Below are 22,371 nucleotides of genomic sequence, written 5' to 3' on the forward strand. Positions count from 1 at the left end.
CTCTAACCGATACTTGGAGGAAGCCCCAGAAAGAGGCTTGGCAGGTCTGGCAAAATTAGAGCTATACCAGAAAAATCCCCAAATGCCATGCAATCCATTTAAAAAGTTCAGTGACTGGGTTCTCTTTCTTCTTTCCTCTCTCTCTCTCTCTCTCTCTCTCTCTCTCTCTCTCTCTCTCTCTCTCTCTCTCTTTCTCTCCCTCCCTCTGCAAAGGCACAGAACCGTGATCCAATTGAGAACTGCAACTGGAGGATTAAGAGATATCCCAGGTAAGTGGGCAAAAGGGTGGTGTTATTTAACTTTCCTAAATTTAAGGTGTGCCTCACAATAGGTGATTATGGGAAGCACTCAATGAGTTTGTATATGAAAAATTAGGAACTATGCTTCTTGATGCATTCCTCCATCTCTTCCAGTTTTCCTTTGTTTTAAAAAATATTTAAAAAATTTTCATATATGTATATGATAAAGTAGAATCCCATCTGCCCTCACTTTCACTTTCCCCTTGAACTTTCCCCTTCTCTCCCTTAACAGGCTCCCTCCCGACATCATACCTCTTTTTGTTGTTTTCTTCTTGGATAAACCACTAAGCTTCAGTTAGTCCTGCACATAACTGCAGGATATGTGACCACCCACTGGAGCACAGGAAACCTACCTGTGGCCACATGCTCAGTAGAATGGTTCTCCACTGCTAATAGCTCTTCAGTGTGGGGTGGAGCCTTGATGATCTTCTACCCCATCTTTGGCAGACTTTTGGCTGATTTGAACTTGTACAGGCAAGCACAGCTGATATGCTATTATGATTGCAATAGCCATGGCAGGTCCAGAGAACAGCATTTCACACCCTGTGTTCCAATCTTGATATTGTTTTCATCTCCTCTCCCACAATGCTCTCTGAGCCAATTGTTGGTGGTACTGGCATTAATGCAGATGCCCCCTTTGTGGCTGAACACTGAGTCTCTTACTCTCAGCATGTTGACCAGCCATGCATCTCTCCTTTGACTGCTGTGCCCTGCAAAATGAAGATGCTCTGATTAAGGTTGAGAGCAGCCCATGCTTATGGGTATAAACATAAATGTTTACAAGGGAATTTGTCAGTGTGACCCTTTAGCAAAACAACAATAGCCTGTTCTACCCTAGGGTCTTAAGATTTCCCTAGCCACGGACTTTGGATCAGGATTACAGAACCAGACAGGAGTTCATTCCTGTGGAACAGAACTCAATCCATGACAGCTGAGCCAATAGTGTACCAATAGGCATGTCTTGCCTGGTGGGTCAGTGTTGTAGCAGGCAGAGTCCATGGCTAGGTAAGACCATTGGTGCCTTTTCTTTCTCTAAAGTTTGTACAGCACCTTCAGATACAATGGAAGGTAACTTCAAAAAAGGAAGTTTTCTGGTTGATTGAATATTGACTTCTCTGTGTCTGATAGCAAAAATGGTGTAGTGATATCTTCAACCAAAGGGTTTTACCATGTAGTTATGGTGGGTAACTCTGACATTTAGTTACCCATCTTAGTTCTTGTCACCTTGACATAAACTAGACTTATGTGTCCTCGGTCTAGGAATTGCCTCCATCAGATTAACCTTTAGGCATGTGTATATTTTATTTTATTTAAATTGATTAATGATTGATGTGAGAGGGACAGGCCACTGAGCAGGTGCTCCTAGATTATATATAAAAGCAAGCTGAAGGTTGATATGTTAAAATATTTATTTTGGGCTCAGTTAATATTACAAATACCCATCTTATCAATGGCTAGAATAGAAAATATATTTTAAAATAAAAATCTATTTTTAGATCTATAATGTGAATCTATTGAAGATTCCTGTCAGTGAAACAGGTTAATCTTTTTCTCTGGATGCTGGGGAAGATAATTGCTATTGGAATAAAGATGTTAACATTATTTCTATTGCTACATTTCATCATTAGAAGTATAAAATTTTGAGATTTGTTCACATAAAGAAGTAGGTTATAACTGAAGGAATTTTGTAACAATAGAGTCACTAACTTCTTTGAAATCATTTTTCTATGTTAAAATCATATTTAATTTATCACAAAATGTGTTATTGTTTAACAAATTAATGAGTTCTTTCTACAATTTAATTGAGAATAAGAATTCTTTAATTCCAAATGATTTTAATTACCCTTCAAAGAAACTTGTAACTGCTGCCAGTTAAACACATTCTAATATCTGTCAAGATCCTGACAAGCATATATTTGCCTCTGAATTTATGAATCACTTGCATTGGACATTTAATTTAAAGTAGGCTATTCATATTTTTACTATTGAGTTGTGAGGATCTTTGTATAGTCCAGATCTTAATCCTTCATCACATGAATGGTTTGCAAGTATTTCTGTATGATCTGTGCATTTCTTCCCCGCCCCCCACTTTCCTGATTGTGTTTTAACAAACTTTTTTTTTTCACTTGATGTCATCTAATTTATCTATATATATTTTTTAAATTTTGTGGGTTTTTTTGGTCTTATGTAAAAAGCCATCTAAGGTCATTAAAAAGTTACACTGTGCCCTTTTCTATGTGTTAAGTAATTTTAGCCCTTACGTTTAGGTCTTTGATTCATTTGTTTTGAGGTTTATGTGAGATAGGGTTCAACACCATTGCTTGACCTAACTATGTAACCTTATTCTAGAATCAAACAACCTTTTTAACTTTATAACATTATAGTAAGTTCTGACATAGGGAACTATGACTCATGCTACTTTGTCATGTGGAGTGATTGTTTCCACTACCACAAAAGGCACATGTAGTTTGATAAGCATTGCTGTGAATCTATAGACCCATTTAGAGAATGCTGCACTCTCAGTGACATTAAGATTTCCATTTGTGACCATAGGGTATCTTCCCATTTTTCTAGGTCTAAATTAGGTTCTTTCAACATATTCATAGTTTGTAGTGTTTTAATCTTGTACTTTTTGGTCAAATTTATTTTTAAGAATATTATAGGACTGCATGGAGATGCACAGTGGCAGGGAAGCTAGGTGAAGTTTAGATTGTAGCTGAGGGACTGCCCCAGCAAAAGGCCAACAGCCTTAAACTATGTGGATATCTCTGTGTCTTTATTAACAGTCTTCAAGAGGTTATGCCCAAGGCCCCAGCAATATCTTGAATCCTGATATAAATGAAACTCATTGCATTTACTGGTTCTATATGTTAAACCAGCCATGCATCGCTAGCAAGAAGCCAACCTGATTGTAGAGACTAATCTTTTTTATCTGTTCATATATTCATTAGAGAGTTTGGCCAATAATTTTTCCTTGGGTCTTGTCTGATTTTGATAGCAGAATAATCCTGGCTTCGTAAAAAAATTAAAAGCGTTCCTTCCTTTCTTATTTTATAGAATAATTTGAGGCAGGTAGGTGTTAGTTCTTTGAAAGTCCAGTAGATTCTGTGATGGATCCATCTGAGACTGGGCTTACTTTCCTTTTGTCCACTGCAAGTGTACAGATGTGGGAGCTGATTTAGCCCATAATCCCATGCACCAGTGCTGAAGCTGTTCATCTGATTTGATGGTGCTTTTACAGATTCTTTAGGCTTTTCAACAAACAAAATTGTATTTTTTGAAATACAAGCAATATTTATTCAGTTGCAACTTGGATACTTTTAATTTCTTGTCTGATTACCTTGAATTGCATTTCCAGTGCTAGGATGCATAGCTATAAGTGAAAGAAGGCTTCTGTGACATATTAGTCTTGATGGAAAGCATAATTCCACCTATCACAGTTGTGATATTAGTAATAGGGTTTTTCTGTTTGTTTGTTTTGTCTTTTGGCAGGTGTCCTTCATCAAGGTGAGGGAGTAGCCCTCTATTTTTTTTTTGAGAATTTAATATATGTATACTTTATTTACATAATTTTCACCTACCTTCCTTCCATTCTATGCTTCTAATTCACTATCAGATTATTAAGCTCTGTTTTACACACACACACACACACACACACACACACACACACACACACACACACATGCATTTTACACACATACATAGACACGCACAATTTGCTGAGTCGATTTAGTGTTGCTTCTGTGTATTGATGTTTGGGAATGAACACTGGGATTAGATAAAATATTGGTGAGTTTGTCCTGGGAGAAGAGTTATCTTCCCTTTCTTAGCAACCATTAATAACTTTAGCTCTTCATCTAAGGATAGGTCCTTTTAAGATTTCCCCTATAGACATTGTCAGGTTAAATGGCAGTATAATGATTCAGGTATTGTTTAGGTAACCATATTGTTGAAATTTCAGGGCTGCAGCTTCCCTGTCATATATAGAAAATGTTATCTTGAGGCAGACATCCTGGTCCTCTGTTTCTCATAGTCTTTCTGCTCCTTCTGAGTTGTTGGCTGAGCCTTAGGTGTAGGGATTGCATTGTATATATATATATATATATCAATTGAAGCTGGTTACTCCATGGTCTTTTGTTGCTGCCTTTTGACCAGTTGTGCATATCTGAAATACTCTATCCATCTGCTATAAGCTTGATTGATGAAGAATGAAAGCCCTGGTTGTATCTAAAGATTTGTATTCACAAATTAGAGAGAACATGCTATGTTTGCCCTCCTGGTCCTGGGTTTCTTCACTCAGTATAATATTTTCCAGCCTCACCCATTTACTAGGGATGATCTGTGCAGAAACTACATGGTCAGAGGTAGGCTGGGTAGTGTTGCAATGATACTGGTGGGCAAGATTCTGGGGAGCTCACCAATCAAAACTGGTTGGGTGAGCTAGCTGCATATCTGTAGCTAGGCCTGGAATGTGGAGCTGGAACAAGTGGGCTTGGTTCTCTTCTCCTCTTCTTAATTTATTTGTTTAAATAACAGAAGGGTGGTGTTGAATTTTATCTAGTGCCCAACCGTGTTAAGATGATCATATAAGTTCTGTTTTTAATTTGCTAAATATGTCATATTACATGGATCAATGTCCATATTGGCCTGCATTCTTAGACTGTTTCTTTCTTGGGTTTGGTATGAAATTCTTTCTACATACTGATGTATTTATTTGCTTGTATTGAGAGTTCTCCTCCCCTAATATTCTCAAAACAAGAACTATGAGTTTGTAGACTTTTTCTTGTGATATTTTCGCTCAGTTTTTAGTATCACAGTAATACTAACCACACATAACTAAAATGAATCTTCCTTCTATCTTATTAACAGAAATTTTGTGGAGTACTAATTCTTTCTTATTTAGGCAGATGAGAAAAACTCTGGATAATGTTCCTGAAATAAAATCCATACTTATTTATTTTACAAACCCGTGAATCTCATTTTCTACCAACTTCTCCAGTCATGAATTTGTTAAGAATGTCTGTGACTCTCTTGAGGTGGTGGATTACACTGGTCGTCTCAGTAACTGGAAGGCTAAAGCAGGAGTGTTGATGTGTTTGAGGCCAACCTTTGCTGCACAGTGATCTCCAGGCCTGCCAGAGTGAGCCCTTGTTTAAAATAACAAAGAGATCCCAAACCACTAAGCTTGCATTAGGAATTATGGTATGCGCTCCAAGTATTGCAATAAGAAATATATGTTGTGCCCTGGAACTGATAGTTTAATGTTGATGAGGGACTAGAAAGACTTGTCCAAGTCCAAGCAAGTATGACTAAAAAGATGACTCTTACATCTTCTTGACTATCCAGTTCGATGGAAGCACAGCAAGTATGTAATAGAGTTGGGTGAAGACAAGCCTGGTGGAACACACCTGTAATTCAGGTCATGGAAAGGATCACAAGTTCAGTACCTGTCTGGGCTACAGCATGAGTTCCCAGCCAGCCCAGACATTTGAGATACCATTAAAAAAAAAAAGAATGAATGAAAAAAAAATCAGTAAAAAGAAGGCTTTGGATACAACCTGGTTGTGGAATTCTCCTGTCATAACCAAGAGGTTGTAGATTTAATTCTTAAATACCACAGACACATACAGATGGGATGCTTGATGCTGATATGGCTATTCTGTAGCTTGTCTTGGAAGACTGGGCTTTACTCATAGGAGTAAGAGTTGCAACAAAACAAAACAAAACCCAAAACAAAAGACAATAATCTCACTGCATGCAATGGGAAGAGTGAGGAATGCATGAGTTTGATCTCCTAACCCTCAGAGTCTGTTGTCTAAAACAGAAAACCTCCACACAATGGATCTCCAGGCTTTCCAGGAAAGCTGAGTTTCTCCATGACTATCTGTGGAATACAGGGCCCAGGAAGTCACTGGAGTCTGCATGCAACCCATAATATTATACATGAAAACCAGCAGTGAGGGAATAAGGCATTGCTTATCCCCCTGAATGATGTCATTTATGCCGAAACTTAATTATAAGTGAACATCCATCTTTCCTGTCAAACAATGCCGTGTACACAGGCCAAATCATTTTTAATGTAAATATAAATGGTTCTTGTGCATGGCCACTGGGGAAGGGGCTAATATGGGGAGGGAGGAGAGGGATGGATTGTTAATTCTACTTTGTAAAGAGAAAATTGGTTCAGTACCCTGAGATTCTGCACTTGTTACAAAGAAAAGAAAGGAAAAAAAAGAAGAAAGACACCCAACAAATCATTGATGTGAGAACTCTGAGTGTCCACAGCACACAATTGCTTGAAGAATTCTCTTTTGTGTTTTTCTGTTACATTTTCAACCTAGAAGTATACGTTTTTCTATCAGCATGATGCTTTTTCATTTGCTCATTTGTTTTTATTTATATGCTTGTATTTTCTTGCATAGTTTTGTTCTCATATTTTTGGAGTCATATGTGTATATATGACTCCAAATATTTATATATGTACATATGTATATATAAATATTATATATATAATATCAATTTGGCAAAAGTAAAGATTATTCATAGAAACCAATATGCAAAGCCAGAAAATACAAGCACTCAAAGCTTATGTTTGGTATATAAAATCATGTATTCAAGACTTTTATGAACCTGAAATCACACATTTTCATATGCTTTTAAAAGATGAAAATGCACAGTGAGTGACAGAAACAAACAGAGAAGCCATGTCCCAGTGTGCTGTGCAGGGAGAAGTTCCAGGGAGAGCAGAGGATGCACCAAGAGGACCAGTGCAGCTGGGTCTTCAGCATGTGCAAATTTGTGATACACACACACACACACACACACACACACACACACACACACACACACATGTACAGCGAGAGAGGGAGACAGAGACAGAGACAGAGAGAGATAGTGGTTTTCTAAACTCAGCATGTATCAGTATAACTTGTACTCTTGCAAATGTGCTTGGTACTGTGTTAGGTAATGTTGAGGGCACGAAAGAAATATGATACTGAAATTTGAGGGCACTAAATGCACTAAATCTATCAGCAGATATGCTGTGTCACACTTAGAGCACTGTAAAATTATGACTATCTTAAAGGAGAGATTTGAGGCAGGGGAAGTCAGGAAAGGATAGAGGGGGAGAGCAGGGTTGAGCTAAAGAGGGGACAGGGATGAGGGTAGAAGGTGGAGGGTAGAGGGGAAAAAGATGGGAGGGACAAAGAGCAGAGCAGGGAAGAGAAGAGTGCCGATTGCTCCTCATAGATTGCTCTGAGTGCTCAGCTCTGGGATTGCCCAGTGATCCTGTCCTGACTTATGGGGCTGTGTAGGTTGGACTCCATCCTGCTGAGGCATATACTTTGTTCATCTTATTGGGCATCATCTTCAAAGCCAGCCCAGAAGCATGCCAAGGCCACCTGAATCTTAATTCTCCCAAGTGACTCCTTGCAAGTGCTATAAAGCCATTTGTTAGGTCTCTCCCTTTCCCTGTCCCTCTCCCTGTCCTTGTCCCTCTCTCTGTCCCTGTCCCCTCCCTGCGCCTGCTCCTCTCCTTCCCCTCTTTCTCCTTCCCCTCCTCTTTCTATCTAACAAGCTTCTGAGTTCTTAGGAATGACTGAACTCAGAAATCAAACTTGAGATTCATTCCATCTCTTCTTTACTGTCCCATATTCTCTAGAAGTTTTGCTTGGAATAAGTTCCATGATAGGACTAATACTCTTCCTACTGACTTTTCCCATCTCCAACAAACTTTTAATGTTTCTTGAGGAATATTAATCCTTTTAGTTGGAAGAAAGCTACCAAGGGGAGAAGGCTGGAAAAGGAAGGGAAGAGAGGCAAAAGGTAAGGATTCCTTTGTGCTGCTCCTAAGTGTGCTCCAAGTCCTGAAGTGGTGTTGAGAGAGGGAGCAAGAAGGGAAGGAGAGGGCCAAGAGCCTTTTTTCCTCCAATATTCAGAGAAAAATGGCTATCAAGATAATCTCCTGTTAGCAAGAAGCTCTTGCCTATAACCCTAGGAAGACCAAAACAGGAAGTTCTGAGTTCCAGCCCAACCCTGTGCTATACTGTGAGGCTTCTGCGTTCTGAATTAGATCTCTGTCTGGTCCTTGGGGAAGAAATGGGCAGGGTGACCGCCCACTTCATTGTGGGTTAGTGTTGTTGGATTTGATTTCATGGTTTGGGGGAAAATCTTCAGTGATTGTTTTAGTTACAAAAGACAGGCTTGCTTTGAATCTTTCCACAGGCTCCCCATTCTTGGTATGGCACCAGCCTCACCTTTGGAAGGTGAGGAAGAAGAGGAGATGAGCTTGCTTTGTACTTTTTAACTTAAAATTTTTCTATTCTTTTCTCCTAAATAGCCTATGTATTAGAAAATGCTGTTTTGGATTTTATTGCCTTAGTTTGTATCTATTGAGTTGTTACTTGAAAATGTCTTCCTCCTCTCATTATGAATTCATCAAATTTTACCTTAATATTCTTTCACAATGATGGGCATCAGCAAGCTGCTGACATTTACAAACTCATTAGCTGTGGTTTCTCACATCCTAGAGTGGCATCGAGCTGATGGAAGCCTTGAAGGCAAGGACGGGCAATGCCAGAAGTTTTCAATGTGGAATCTAAAGGGAAATCTTAACTCAAATGATTCTATTAGTTATCCAGTGCACTGCTTGGTTTTGTGTGTCAACTTGAGAAAAGCTAGAGTCATCAGAGAGAAAGGAGATTTAGCCAAAGAAATGCCTCCATGAGATCCAACAGTAAGGCATTTTTCTCAATTAGTGAGCAATAGTAGGGGCAGCACATTTGTAGATAGTCTCATTCTTGGTATTCTTGGTCCTGGTTCTATAAGAAAGCAGGCTGAGCAATCCATGTGAAACAAGCCAGTAAGCAGCACTCCTCAATGGCCTCTGTAAATTCAACAATAATAGGCAAAGTTCACTTTATATAAGCTAAAAGTAAAAAGGGCCTTTGTATCTTATTGGACCTCAAATCTCTTTTGGTCAATTTTATTTCTCTAGTCTGCAGAATAATTGCCTAAGAGAATAATAGTATTTACTCTGAATTTGCTTATTATTTGCTTCTAAACAAGCACACATGCCAATAAAAGCATGTGAGTTGTGTGTATCAGCAAAGAACCCCAGTGGCGACAAACTTAGACTACAGGCAGTGGGAGCGCACTTTTTATGGTGTAGCAGTGAAAAATATTTATGTTATAGGAGCTCTGGGAGATTATGAAGGCAAGATACATACACTTGTACACTTATTGGAATAAACCATTGCCTGACAGGTGCTCTTCAGAGCTTAGTGCTGAGAGACATTAAGAAGGACACCGTGGGAAACTGGCAAGCAGGTGGGCTGGAAGGCACACACACCTTATTTCTTAGAATCTGAGAACACTATGACGGAGGATGAGGAGGAGGACTGATAAGGAAGCAAAAATGCTGCTCAATTAAACTGTGGTATGCTACTGGATGTCAGAGGCAGTTCAAGTTTGTATATGTTGAAATGTGAAAAGTAAACATGTGTCTTAGAACTGATGCCCTTACTGTAGCTTCTGGTTTGTTTGTTTTTGTTTTTGCTGGTGTTGTTTTTATTGTTGTGTTTTTTTTAAAAGCAATTTCTTTATAAATTCAACTGTAAGTGCATTCCCTGCAATGCCTAGACAGTGGTTGCATCTTTGGCCAGTGGGAATCTTCTTCAGTTGTGTCCTTGACTCATTGTGACATGACAATTTGCTTTTTGGTTTGTAAAGGACTTCAGAGGGCATTTCTTTCTATATTTATGTTCGAGTTCACAATTATCTTTATTTCAGTAGAGTTCAGTTTTCATAATTAAAACAAGACTAATTATTTCTTAAGTTTTATCACCTTATTCCTGTGTTGTTATGTTGGCTTCCATTCATCTTGCATGCCTTATAATTTAATTACCATAGTCTCTTTTAGCTCATTTGGAATAATGTGTATTTCTATGTCTTGAATGTCTTTGTGACATAATTTTCGTTTTGATTGCAATTGTATTCAATTTCCCCCTCAGCTCACATGGAACACTGTGTAGAACTTAACATTAATACTTTTATGCAAATGATGTTTTAATAATGTTTTCCCTGCATTAAAGATGTGACTTGTACAGCTTTCCAAATTTTATAGATCTGTCTTCTGTGGCTCTGAGGTACAGAATATATAAATATATAAACCCTAGCTTGTTTTCTGCGCCAGCTTCTGTTGCTGTTTTTGTCTGTATTCTTTGTTCTCCACTTTGGTCACCCCTTACTTGATCAGATGTTACCCCACTCTTAGGGATTCCTCAGCATTGTGGGTCTCTGTCTCAGAGGGAAGTTCTGTAGCATCAGTTTGGGGAGCCTGTGGTACTCAGACTTATCCAATCTTCAGGCCCCTCCTTGGCTGTTATTTTTTACATTCCTTCCCTGAGTGAAACTTCTAATGAACCTCTGATTGTCACTAGTCACAGAGAAGTCCACTATGTTGTTCCATACTGCCTTTACCTTTGCTGAGATGGCAGTGCACTAACCTGGAGGCTGTTGGTGGCTTGTCCCCACCTGACCACACTTTGAGATTTGTGTGAATGCTTTGTTGTCTCGGTCACTTATTAATATATTCCCACAAGGCTTTGATTTTGCCAGAGTTGATGATGGTTGGCTCCTTTTGTACTGCCTTCATAAGCAGTCAGGAGCAATCTTGACCAGTAAATGATGCTGAGTGATGGAATTCCCAGGTAATTTTGCATCTACTTCTAGACAATACAGGGCAAAGACTTTCTTCCTTTTCTTCCTCAGCATCTTCCCATAAGACTCAACTACAAATCATGGCCTTGAAAGCACAGAAGGGGGACATGAAAGTCTGACCAAACAAAAACAAAATGGGCTAACGCGTGAGAAAACAAGCTGAGCATGGTCATAGTCTAAGCCAGACTGGACTTCTTTCTTAGAATTGAAATGAGCAAACTATACCCCTAGAGGCCTAGACCGTATAGCTAGTGCCTGGCCTTTATAAATACAGTTTATTGAAACACACTCATGCCTTTTTATTAACTAGAGCTGATGGCTCATTCAGGTTACAGCGGTGGAACCAGTTTCAGCAAAGATCCATTACAACATGCAAAGCCCAAAAAGTCAGCACTTAGCTCCTAATGTAAAAAGGCCTTGAGATTCCCGCTCTGGCTCTAATGGTAAAGGGAACTCTCATTTAGCAGAGCCTATTGCTTTCCTTTTACCTACATTCAATGTGAAGGTGAGGCTAAATACCTTTCCTGAAAAATCAAGTGTTGTGTAAGACAAAGAAACAAGAAGGAAATTCTACCAGCCACTACTAGAGAGCTCAGCTATTAGCCCCAGCTCCATGGTAAGTAGCTTGTGAAGGTGCTGATGGACTCATATATCTAACTTCTCTTTGTGGGGAAAAAGCATGTCAGGCTTATCAGCTCTCATATTCATTGTTCACATGTCTCATTAAAGCTTATGTTGCTCTAAAAATGGGCTCCTCGTTGAGATAATAGTACTGGATCAAGATTTAGTTTATGTTGAAATGCTTTGATTGGAGTATTACAGTATGAGGAAGGAAAGAAAAGGCCAATGTGCTTACATTAGATGTAATTTAGTAAAAGTGGAAAGTTCAGGCGTTACAGAGAGAACATTTATGTCATTCGGCTTTCTGCACCCATCTTTTAAAGATCCCACTTACAACATTTTCTTTCTGGGCTCCTTAAGAATAATGAATAATTTTGCTCTATAATCATAGCTCAAGATACTCTGGTATATATTAATATAGAAGGAAATATTTCTTTTGAAAATTTTCACTTCTAATGGGCAGAACTTGAAAATTTCCAGGCTCATTGGGCTTGTATCATTAAATTGTTTTAAAAACCTGGTTTGAAGCTATGTTCAAAACATCCATCCACTCAATAGAGCAACTTTGAAACTGATTATAATTAAGAAGTTCCTCTATGGGCTCCATAGTGTTTCTTTTAGATTAAACTCATGCTTTAGCAAGCATTAAAAGTTAACCTGTTTGAGAAGTTGTGCCTAGCCTCAATTTGGAAAGGACAGCAATTCTGCCATCTACAAATGTTTTTGTTCCATACTGATGGTAGGATATTTTTCTTCTTTCTTTATGTTAGAGAGAGTTGGTACTCTGACCAGTGAAGTGAGCAAGAAAGTTTTTAAAAAATATACACAATATTTTAAATTTATTATTTGAGAATTTCATACCTGGATAAATGTACTTTGATCATATCATCAACTCCTCTCTCCAGTTCTCCCAGATTTTCCCCACATCACCATCCCGACTTCATGTCCTATTTTCAAAACTTTTCACAACCCACTGAGTCTAGTTAGTAAGATCCATGTATGTACAGGTATGTGGCCATCCACTGTACTGTGGTCAACCTACCAGGTGGTGTACCTTGAAAAAATGCTGACTATCCCTTCACTAACAACCATCAGATGTCAGTAGCTCTTTAGGTTGGAATTCTCCCCTTCTTAGGACTATTTTATTCCCCCTTCTAAGTGAGATTCAAGCATCCTCACTTGTGCCTTTCTTCTTGTTTAGCTTCTTTGGGTCTGTGGAGTGTAACATGGGTATCCTGTATTTTATGGTTAAAAATCTACTTATAAGTGAGTACATACTATGCATGTCCTTTCAGGACGGGACTGGGTTACCTCCCACAGGATGATATTCTCAAGTTAAATCCATTTGCCTGCAAAGTTCATGATGTCTTTCTTTGTATAACCACTTTAAAAATCAATTTGATGGTTTCTCAGAAAACTGGGAATAGTTCTACCTCAAGTTCTGTCCCCAGCTACACCACTCATGGGCATAGATCCAAACGATACTCTACCATCCCACAAAGACATTTTGTCAATGATGTTCACAGCAGCTTTATTCATAATAACCAGAAACTGGAAACAACTTAGATGTTCCTCAACTGAAGAATGGATAAAGAAAACGTCGTACATGCATACACTGAATGTCTTTTTCAAACATCCCAGTGTAAGTTATTTGACCCCTAACTCCCTCCTCTCTGCCTTACTCTCCCTTCTCCCTCCTTACTTTACTCCCCCTATCATTTCCATTTCTTTCTTCATGTCACCTGTGTTCTACTACCCTTCGACCTTAAGATCTTTCTCCCCTCCCCTCTCCCACCCAGTGGGTCCTTTCCAGTTTCCTGGACTCTATAGGTAGTCCATGATAAATACACAAATTAAGAATTGAAGCTAGGATTTACATCTGAGAGGGGAACATGTCGGGTTTGTCTTTCTGGGTCTGGGTTACTTCACTCAGAATGATTTTGTCTTTCAACTCCACCCATTTGTCTGCAAAGATAACAATTCACTTTCTTCCCACAGATGGATAAGATTCCCTGGTGTGTATGGCCACCTTGTCATGATCCATTCATCAGTCAATGGACATCTAGGCTGTTTTGATTTCCTGGTTGTTGTAAATAAAGCAGTAATGAACGGGAACGAACAGGTTTCTTTGTAGTAGGATGGAGTCTCTTGTGTATGTGTACAGGAATAGCTGGGTCATATGGTACATCTCTTTCTACCTTTTGAGGAACATCCACATTGATTTCCATAGTGGGTTTGTCTGTTTGATTCCCACCAGCATAGAGTGAGGTTTCCGGAGAAAGGAAGTTTTCATTGCTATTTCTGATTGTAGCGATTTTATTTCTCCTCTTTATTTTATTATTTTATTAATTAATTCATTTTTTTGATTTTGAGACAAGGTCTTGTCAGGTAGTTCATTTTGACTGACCCTTCTTAGTTCACTGCTTGCTGTTATACAACACCGCATCGGGTCCAGTTGCCAGTTTTTAAAGCCCACCTATGAATATCCGTAATGGCTCTCTCTCTTTCTAGACATAGCGACAGTGATATCAAGTATATTTTAGGTTCTGAAATGTGTCTGCATTTGTTTCTGTTCTCATTATTGTGAGAGTAAACCTGAGAAGGAGACGGTTAAGAGAAAAAAAGCTTATTCTGGCTCACCGTCAAAGGATACACAATCTACTACAGTGGGAAAGGCATGGCAGAGAGGGCTGCTTGCATGTGTGGTGATGGAAACTCCCTCACCATCTGGATGGACCTGGAAGCAGACAGAGAAGAATACCATTCGTTAGCTGTTTCCCCTCAGGGCCCCAGCCAGGGGATGGGAACACCTACTCAGGACAGGCCTTCCTTCCCATGATGATTCATCTTCATTGTCAACATGATGAGACTTAGAATCTCCAGGAAAACATACCTCTGGTGTGTGCATGAGGGTACTTCCGGAACTGTGTCAATGACCAGGGAAGATACACTTCCTCTGAATGGGCTGCAATGAGCTCAGTATCAGCATTCACCTCTCCCTGTTCCTTAACTTCAGGCACAGCAATGCCTTCCTACCTCTGCCTCCTCATAATCTTATCACTGTGCCTTTTCTATCACAAATATCCTCAAACTGTAGGCCAAGATGGACCCTTTCTTTATTAAGTTGCTGGTGTCAGGTATTCTGTTACAGCAACAAGATGATAAAATTTCATCTCAGTTGATCTTCACTGGAAAACCCTCTTAGGCCTACCCAAAGTGTCCCTTATTCTCTTGTTTCTTGATATAATTATGCTGACAATCATACTTCACCATCACTTTGGGTTGTCAGCATAATGGTGTGAATGTGACTCTTCAGTATGTGACAGCAGATTATAGAGTTAGAGCAGGAAAGAACATTTGTGTATTAGGACACTGGGATATATGGCTGATATAAGACTGTTCAAATGTTCACAACCTGCTCATTTTTGACTAATTCAGTATCTCTGAAGCATCCTTATTTTTAAACATTCTCTGTAGTGAAAGTAAATACTAATATTGAAGAAATAACCAATTATTTCCCAAAGCAACACATGTAAACCTGTGGCATGGTGTTCTCGTCATGTCTTTACATGCCTTGTGGATGCAGGCTGCAACACGGATTTTGTACTGTCCTCTCACTTTGTGCCGTTTTCTTGTTCTCTATTTGTTTTATTACCAAGAAACAGCATTTGGGGGATTACTTTAGAAGCTGAATGTATTAACGATGGTCCAACTCTCAATCAGCATTCCTTGGCAAAGCTGCCCAAGGAGCACTTGAGTGGTCTTAGGCCTGGGGGAAATACAGCTAGAAAATAACAAGCTATTAGCAAATTAGGTCGCTTTCAGCATAACATAGCAGAGCATAACAGGATAATATAAATATGGATTAGTGCTTCAGTCCATGTTTTTATTGCATGAAGTACAGTTGCTAGGAGTGGAGGAGTAGCTGAGGCAAAGATTTAGCCAGAAAAACACATTTTTGTGTATTTCAGATCACTTAATCCATGCCTAGACTGATTTTTGAATCCCAGGCATTATACTTGTTAACAGTTTGTCACCTCTTTTTAAACTCAGAGAGACCAAGTCTTGTCCTACATCCTTGACAACTGTTTGAGCAGTTCTAGTGTCAGTGGCTGCAGACAGAGTCTTTCTCTCTTGTGCTTAAAAAGCAAGCATCTCTTCAAAAGCCTTCTGTTAAGATGAGACCCTTCCAGAGGTTTAAGAAGACAGCTGTTGAAGGAGAGAGGACTCGTGAACTCTGCAATTTTATTTAGTGCCTGCACAGCATAAAGCAACATTCTCTGTGTAGTGTACTATCCACTGTCATCCACACATGTTAGTGATGCTACTAAAACATCGCTGCATTTTCTCAAAGCATAGAGTTCTGATAATATTAGGGCCCTGAAAGGTTGTGATTGTGTAGGGATGGGAAAGGAAAAGGACGAAAGCAGTCTTTCTATGTGTCTGAGAACAATGGCTTCTTATGTCATGAAGAACACATGTATTTTAAACATGTGCACTTAACAAAGCTGTGAAATACTAGTTACCTTCTCTGAATTCTTGTAGGTTATGGGAACTAGTGAGTGGTGAGAATGGGTGCTTCCAGGAAAAGTGGCCTGGGAAAAACATACTGTGTGGGAGCTTTCAAAAATAAAAGTAAATAAAAGTTAAAGAAAGAGAGGTTGTTGGGAAATGGTCACTGAGAATACTTCCAAATATCCAGTTTCTTCGGAGATCTGTACAATGACTTTTTTCTTCATGTTTTTGGATGAAATTATATATTCTTCAGTGTGAGGATATATGCAGCATACATGTAAGCAGTAAAGCAAATGTTACAGTTATAAACTGTGCAAATGTCAGTAGTCACCCAGACTTAAACCCTCAGATGCTGTTGCAATTGCTTCTGTTGTCTGCACCCCATCTCTCTGCTTTCTCTTCAGCCAAAAATAAATTTAATATAGGTTACTTTGCTAAACTCCATATACATGGAGAGTGTATTGCATGATTTTGATGGTCTTTTGAATTTTATGAAATAGCACATGTCTTGCCTTGTCTGTTGGGATTTGCTATTTCATTCAGTTTTGTGTACTTCATGCATTTTGTTTGTGATGTTCTGGGCCATTTATTTTTCTGGCTTTGTAACTTTCCATTATGTGACTATACTACAGCTTGTTCATCTATTATCCTTTTGATGTGCATTTGAAATGTGTCCCAGTACTTGCTGCTGTGAATAAAATCACTATGAAAATTCTTATTCATGTGTCCTGGAACACTTGAGAGGAGTTTTTCTGGTATCCCCAGGCTTTGGTGCTCATGAATATTCCTCTTTGCAACACAATGACACTTTTTTTTTCCAAAATAGAAATACCAGTTTCAGTTTACTTTCTTATAAGTATGCATCAAAATAAAAGTCCCCATAGGTACATATCTTATAATATTTGATATCAATTACAATTGCTTTTGTCAAATTGCTTATATTTGGTATCTTGTGGACCTAGCTTATATCTCTATGACTGCTAATGAGATTCAACTTCTCCACAAATATTTATTGTAAATGCTCCTCAGTGTGTACATGAGTATAGGTACTTTGCAGCCCAAGACGAGCATGTGGAAGTCTGAGAATCAGTTCTTTCCTTTTATCTTTCATGTGTTCTTGGAACCAAGAAAGTCATCAGGCTTTAACCAATTGAGTCATTCAGTGGACCTCACCTCTTTTTTTAACTAGCAAGATAAACTGTCATTAAAACAAGGAGGAGGAGAAAGACAAGGTTATGAGGAGGAAGAAAAAGGAGAGGAGGAGGAGGAAGAAGAAGAAGAAAAAGAAGAAGGAAAAGAAGTAGTATAGTAGTAGTAGTAGAAGAAGGAGGAGGAGAAGGAGGAGAAAAAGAAGACAAAGAAAAAGAAGGAGATGAAGAAAAGGAAGAAGAAGAAGAAGAAGGAGGAGGAAGAGGAGGAGGAGGAGAACAACAACAAAAACAACAAATACAAGAACAGGAACAAGAACAAGAACAAGAACAAGAACAAGAAAGAACAAGAAATAAACAGCTGATTAAAATTTTTTTCACCAAATTCAAAAGTGGCAGATAACAGATGTGTGAAAACCAAGCGAGTACTGGATCTTCTCTTTGTTAAGGTAGAGCAGTGTGATTGAGTGTCCTGAGTCTTCCTTAAAAGCCTGCTAATTTTAGACTCTGTAGCTAATGAATGCTGTAGCACACCTACAGTGATAGATGTTATTTTTCTGCATTGTGTAATTGCAAGGCGTATTAGCTTTTTCTTCTAACTGAAGCCCAACAAAGCTATTTTGTGCAAAGTAGTATAAAACTGATGAAATATCAAATGAATAGGTTCCTTAGTTGTAGGTCAGCAACTCTTGGGTGATGGTCCTAAGGATACTGCACAAAATCCTGGAAGAAAGTCAGGGTGCTGTTATCAAAGAAAGAGAGGATGCAGGGTAGCAAAACAGATCAAACACCTCAACTGAACAGGTGCATGCTGTTCATACAGTCATAGGAAGACTGAAAACAGTCCAGTGAGTTAGTTTTCTAACTATTTGACACTCATGTTGGCTGAGTCTTTTTAAGTCAAAGTAGTGAACACATTATAAGGTGAGTTTTGTAAGAAGGTAAGATGATAATGGCTCAGCTCATGGAAGGACATTGTGTGTCCATGACTGAGAGCAGTCAGAACAGTCATGAACTTCCAGCCTCTACCACTGTGAATGCCTATGAGAAGAACCAGATCTGTATTCATTAAAAATGCTTGATGTCTGCTCATGTAACCAAGACATGACAAGTTTCTAAGATTTTGAAGGGACTCATCTCTTTCAGAATTCACCATTAAATCCCACTTCTCGTTCAGAATTTAATGTTGGTATCAACTTTACATAAGATCCTAAATCTGAACAAGTCGATACAGAGGACTTTGGTCTTTTCAAGACTCTGAGAAACCTGGGCTGCTGAAGGGACAAGACTACAAAGTGATTGCACATAGGATAAAGCTAGTTAAGAGTTCCAGAAAGCAGATGTAGTTAAATATACTTTATGTCCTAACAAAGCTATATTTTTAAATGTATGTCTCAGAATGGTTAAAAAATTGGAGCACGAAAAATTTAAATACAGGCAGTGTCAAAATGATGCTGATGCTGATGATGCTGATGCTGATACTGATACTGATGCTGATGATTTGAGTTATTAGTGTTTTTCCTATCGGGCAAAGGTACCCGTGTCCCTGGTTTCTGACTCTTGGCTTCTGGCAGTAGTTACTTTTTCATAGGGCAGCCATCTAAGGTTTGTAGCAGTTAAATCACATACAGTTACAAGTGACATTGGAGGGATGGTGTTAAATTTGGAATCAGAATTCAAACTATGCACAAAATTAATTCTGTTGTGCCTATTTTTTTTTTTTTAGCAAAGAGAGATCCCATATTTTATGATATGCACAATTTGTTAACTATGCCTAGGAGTTCTGTGTGGGACTGTATTAATTTACTCTGATTAAAATTGTTTACTAAGTACTCAGTACTAGGGTAGTTTAATTGGTGAAGGAACATTATGGAGCACATGCTCTCTCATCATGATAAATCTCTTTAGACACTCATCATCCTTCCTGTGAAATCCATCAGGAAGTATCCTGTCCTTCCTCTGTGAGTCAGATGACAAGGTCGAGGACATGCCAGATGAAGTCGTCTTGTGGCTGTAGAAAAGAAGAGGGAAAAAAGAGAAGAAAAATCCTACACCTGGATTTCTAAAACCCAAGGGCCGATGCAAATGGGGCCCATTTTGACAACAGATTCAGGATAACACTGTATCACAACTTCTGTTCATCTCTTGAGCAAATTCCATAGATTCAATAAACTCTTCATCCTTTTACACAGGGAAATGTCTTATAACCTCCTCCAGAACTCTAACTAACCCTCCTGCTGGATTTTATTCATTTATTTATTTTGTTGGATCAGTGTATCTAGCCTACCCAGCAGTTCCATTGACCCGACATATGGACAACCCTAAGCTGGCATTTGGTATTTGACACTGTCTTCCATCTTTTGCTCCGACCAACAGGCACACAGAGCTTTTTGTCTTCTCTTTCATGTATAATCTGTCTTCTTTCTTAGCTGTGTGCTAAGAAATGTGCTACCTTTAGGCAGGAGTATGCATTTTCTGTGAGTAAATGTGACTAAGTCCCAAATCCTCACTCTCTTTCCCACCCCAGCTATCATTAAGTTGAACATCTGTTCACCCTGCACTTAGCACAAGAGAGCCCACACTGGAACTCGAAGCTAAGATCCTTTCAATATTGATGGTTTACGAGACTCAATGTTTCTGGGAAGAAGGAAGTGTGTCTTCCATCCACACATCCTGAGCCTGAGCACTGGTCCAAAGAAATACTTGTTTAATTGAATTGGGTATTTATATTTGAAAAACATAAGCCATGGTTGTCAGTAGAGGTGGAGACGGAAGAACCACACGTTTGAGGTTGACACTGTGATTTGTTCTTCATGGGGGCAGAGCTGTTCTCACTGCTGCCACCCCTTCACATTTATTACTTGACTCTGAGAGCAAGACTGAAGCTTGAGTGCTCAGTCGAATAGAGGTGAGACAGTCTTGTTTCTTCACAGTGTGATACCTCGAGTCATTACCTGTACATTCCAATCCTCAGTTTTCTCATCTTTAAAATGGGCTTAAATGATCCTGAAGTGTTCTGAAAAAATCCTGTTTAATGTAAGTGGTGAGTGCCAAGTGGAGAACAGGCATGCTGATTACCATTTTACAGTTAATAGCCAAATTGCTATTTTATGATAGTGATCCCAGATTTTTTTTCAGCTCAGCTTCAAATTCTTGCACATTCCAAACAATTGTTTAAATAAATAATTCAGTTCATTTCCATAAGACAACAGTAGAGATTCAATTCTGGTGACCACAGTGTGCCTATTTTGAAGAATAATATGATTTTTTTTCATTAGCAGCTTATAGCAAAAAATATGATTTATTGGCTATAGAAAATGCATTGCTAAAGTTTTATCACTAATACTACTGTCATTGTATCTTACAATTTTAGTTTATGTGTATGGGAGTTTTATCTACTTGAATGTCTGTGTATCACAAGCATATCTGCGGCCTAAAGAGAACAGAAAAATGCATGAGATCCTTGGCGCTGGACTGTTGTAAGCCCCCATGTGAATGCCGTGAATCAAACCTGTGTTTTCTGGATGAGCAACCAGTGCTCTGACTTTCTGAGCCATTGCTCCAGCTCCCTATTATTAGCTTTAAATTATGTGTTTGTGGGGGAATCAATACGTGGGTGTGTGCATGTGAGTGTAGGTGCCCTCAGAGGCTAAAATTAGACGCCTGAAGCTCGAGTTACAAGCACTTGTAAGCCACGTGATGTGAGTGCTGGGAACTGAACACAGGCCCTCTGCAAATATTTTATGTGGAGTGCTCTTAATCACTGATCCAGTCTGTCCCCCCAAGCGAGTTTCTAAGCCAGTTTTCCTCTATGAGTTTTTGTGCTGTATTTTTTTTTACCCCTGGTTATCAGTGTATAATACACCACACTAAACATACAGTGGCTTAAATATCAGTCATTTGTTCCAGCCTGCACAGCTGTAGGCTGTGTTTGAGTTTGCTAGTCTGGCTTGGTTTTGCCTGGGTAGATCAGCTTCACACCCTGGTCTACATTACATGTCACAGTCAGTTCTGTTGTCTGTGTCTTCATTCTTGGAGTGGGGGGCGTTCCGCTAATATTGCTGTGGGGCTATGGGAAAGCAAGCACACCCGCACAAGCTCATTCCTTTGCTTCATCCCAGCTGCCAATATTCCAGTGCAAATCGAGTTAGACAGCAGAGTCCGAAGTCAGGGACTGCCTTTTCCTGGGGAGATAGAAGATGGGGAGGAAACCATCCTACCACTAAGTACAACGTGGGAAGTTCTAAACTGAGAACGGAGGATCTGTAAATAGTATCTTTCCTCTGTAGTCACACAGCAGTGATGACTGATATGGAAATGACTCATTTCCTCTAGGGGTACATCTTCAGCCAACCTTGTATTCCTAAATGCTTTGACTTTAGAATGCTCAGTTCTGTATGTCTAAAAAGGAAGTATGCAAAAGGGTTTTTAAAAATACAGCACTTAAGGAAATAGACTGAAGTGAGTCCTGGAGGGATGTTGCTAAAGAGATTGCTATTACTTCCAGCAATACAATTTTTGCTTCCTATAAGAATAAGGTTTAGGTTTCTTTTCTTTGTGAAAGAAACACCAGGTTGTATTTGGGTTGGGTTTCTGAAGTATCACATTATGCTTTACATACCTGCCGGTTAAAGCTTTTTCTTTGAAGTATTTTCCTTAGTACACATGTTATCTAGAAAGAAAACAGTACCAAACTCTATATTTAGGATTTTTGCGCACATACATGCATGCATGCCTCCATGGTGTGTGTGTGTGGGGGGGGCACACTTTTGTTCAAGAGGAGCAATGTTACTGCTCATATTGTTGTAATGAAGTCTTACCATTAAAAGCTCAGCCTTGGTGTCTACCATTGGTGTCAACCACCTATAGTTTTGCTCAACAAAACACAGTGACCTAAAAGAGCTCATTTAGATGTGTATCACCCCAGTGGACAAGAATAACTTTGGTCATGGGGTTGTTCTTAAGAGTATAATTAATTGTAGTTGATGAGGCATTTCTGAAAACTGTCCTTCCTTCTTTCTCTGTTTTCTCCTTATTTCTATCCTTGTAGTTGGCCAGCTGATGTCTCA

At 39.0% G+C, this 22,371-nt stretch overlaps 1 long non-coding RNA gene across 1 annotated transcript in view; it reads left to right on the plus strand.

Moving 5' to 3' along the window:
- Window positions 1–223: 223 nt before the first annotated feature.
- Window positions 224–22,371, plus strand: part of LOC147001587 (uncharacterized) — a 91,113-nt gene continuing 68,965 nt past the window's right edge. Inside the window, exon 1 of the long non-coding RNA XR_015044885.1 lies at window positions 224–269. This is a non-coding gene — a long non-coding RNA (uncharacterized LOC147001587). The remainder of the gene's footprint in view (window positions 270–22,371) is intronic.

The sequence above is a fragment of the Mus caroli genome, unplaced genomic scaffold (assembly GCF_978045245.1).
Source record: "Mus caroli unplaced genomic scaffold, Mus_caroli_1 scaffold_13, whole genome shotgun sequence".
Classification (NCBI taxonomy): Eukaryota; Metazoa; Chordata; class Mammalia; order Rodentia; family Muridae; genus Mus; species Mus caroli.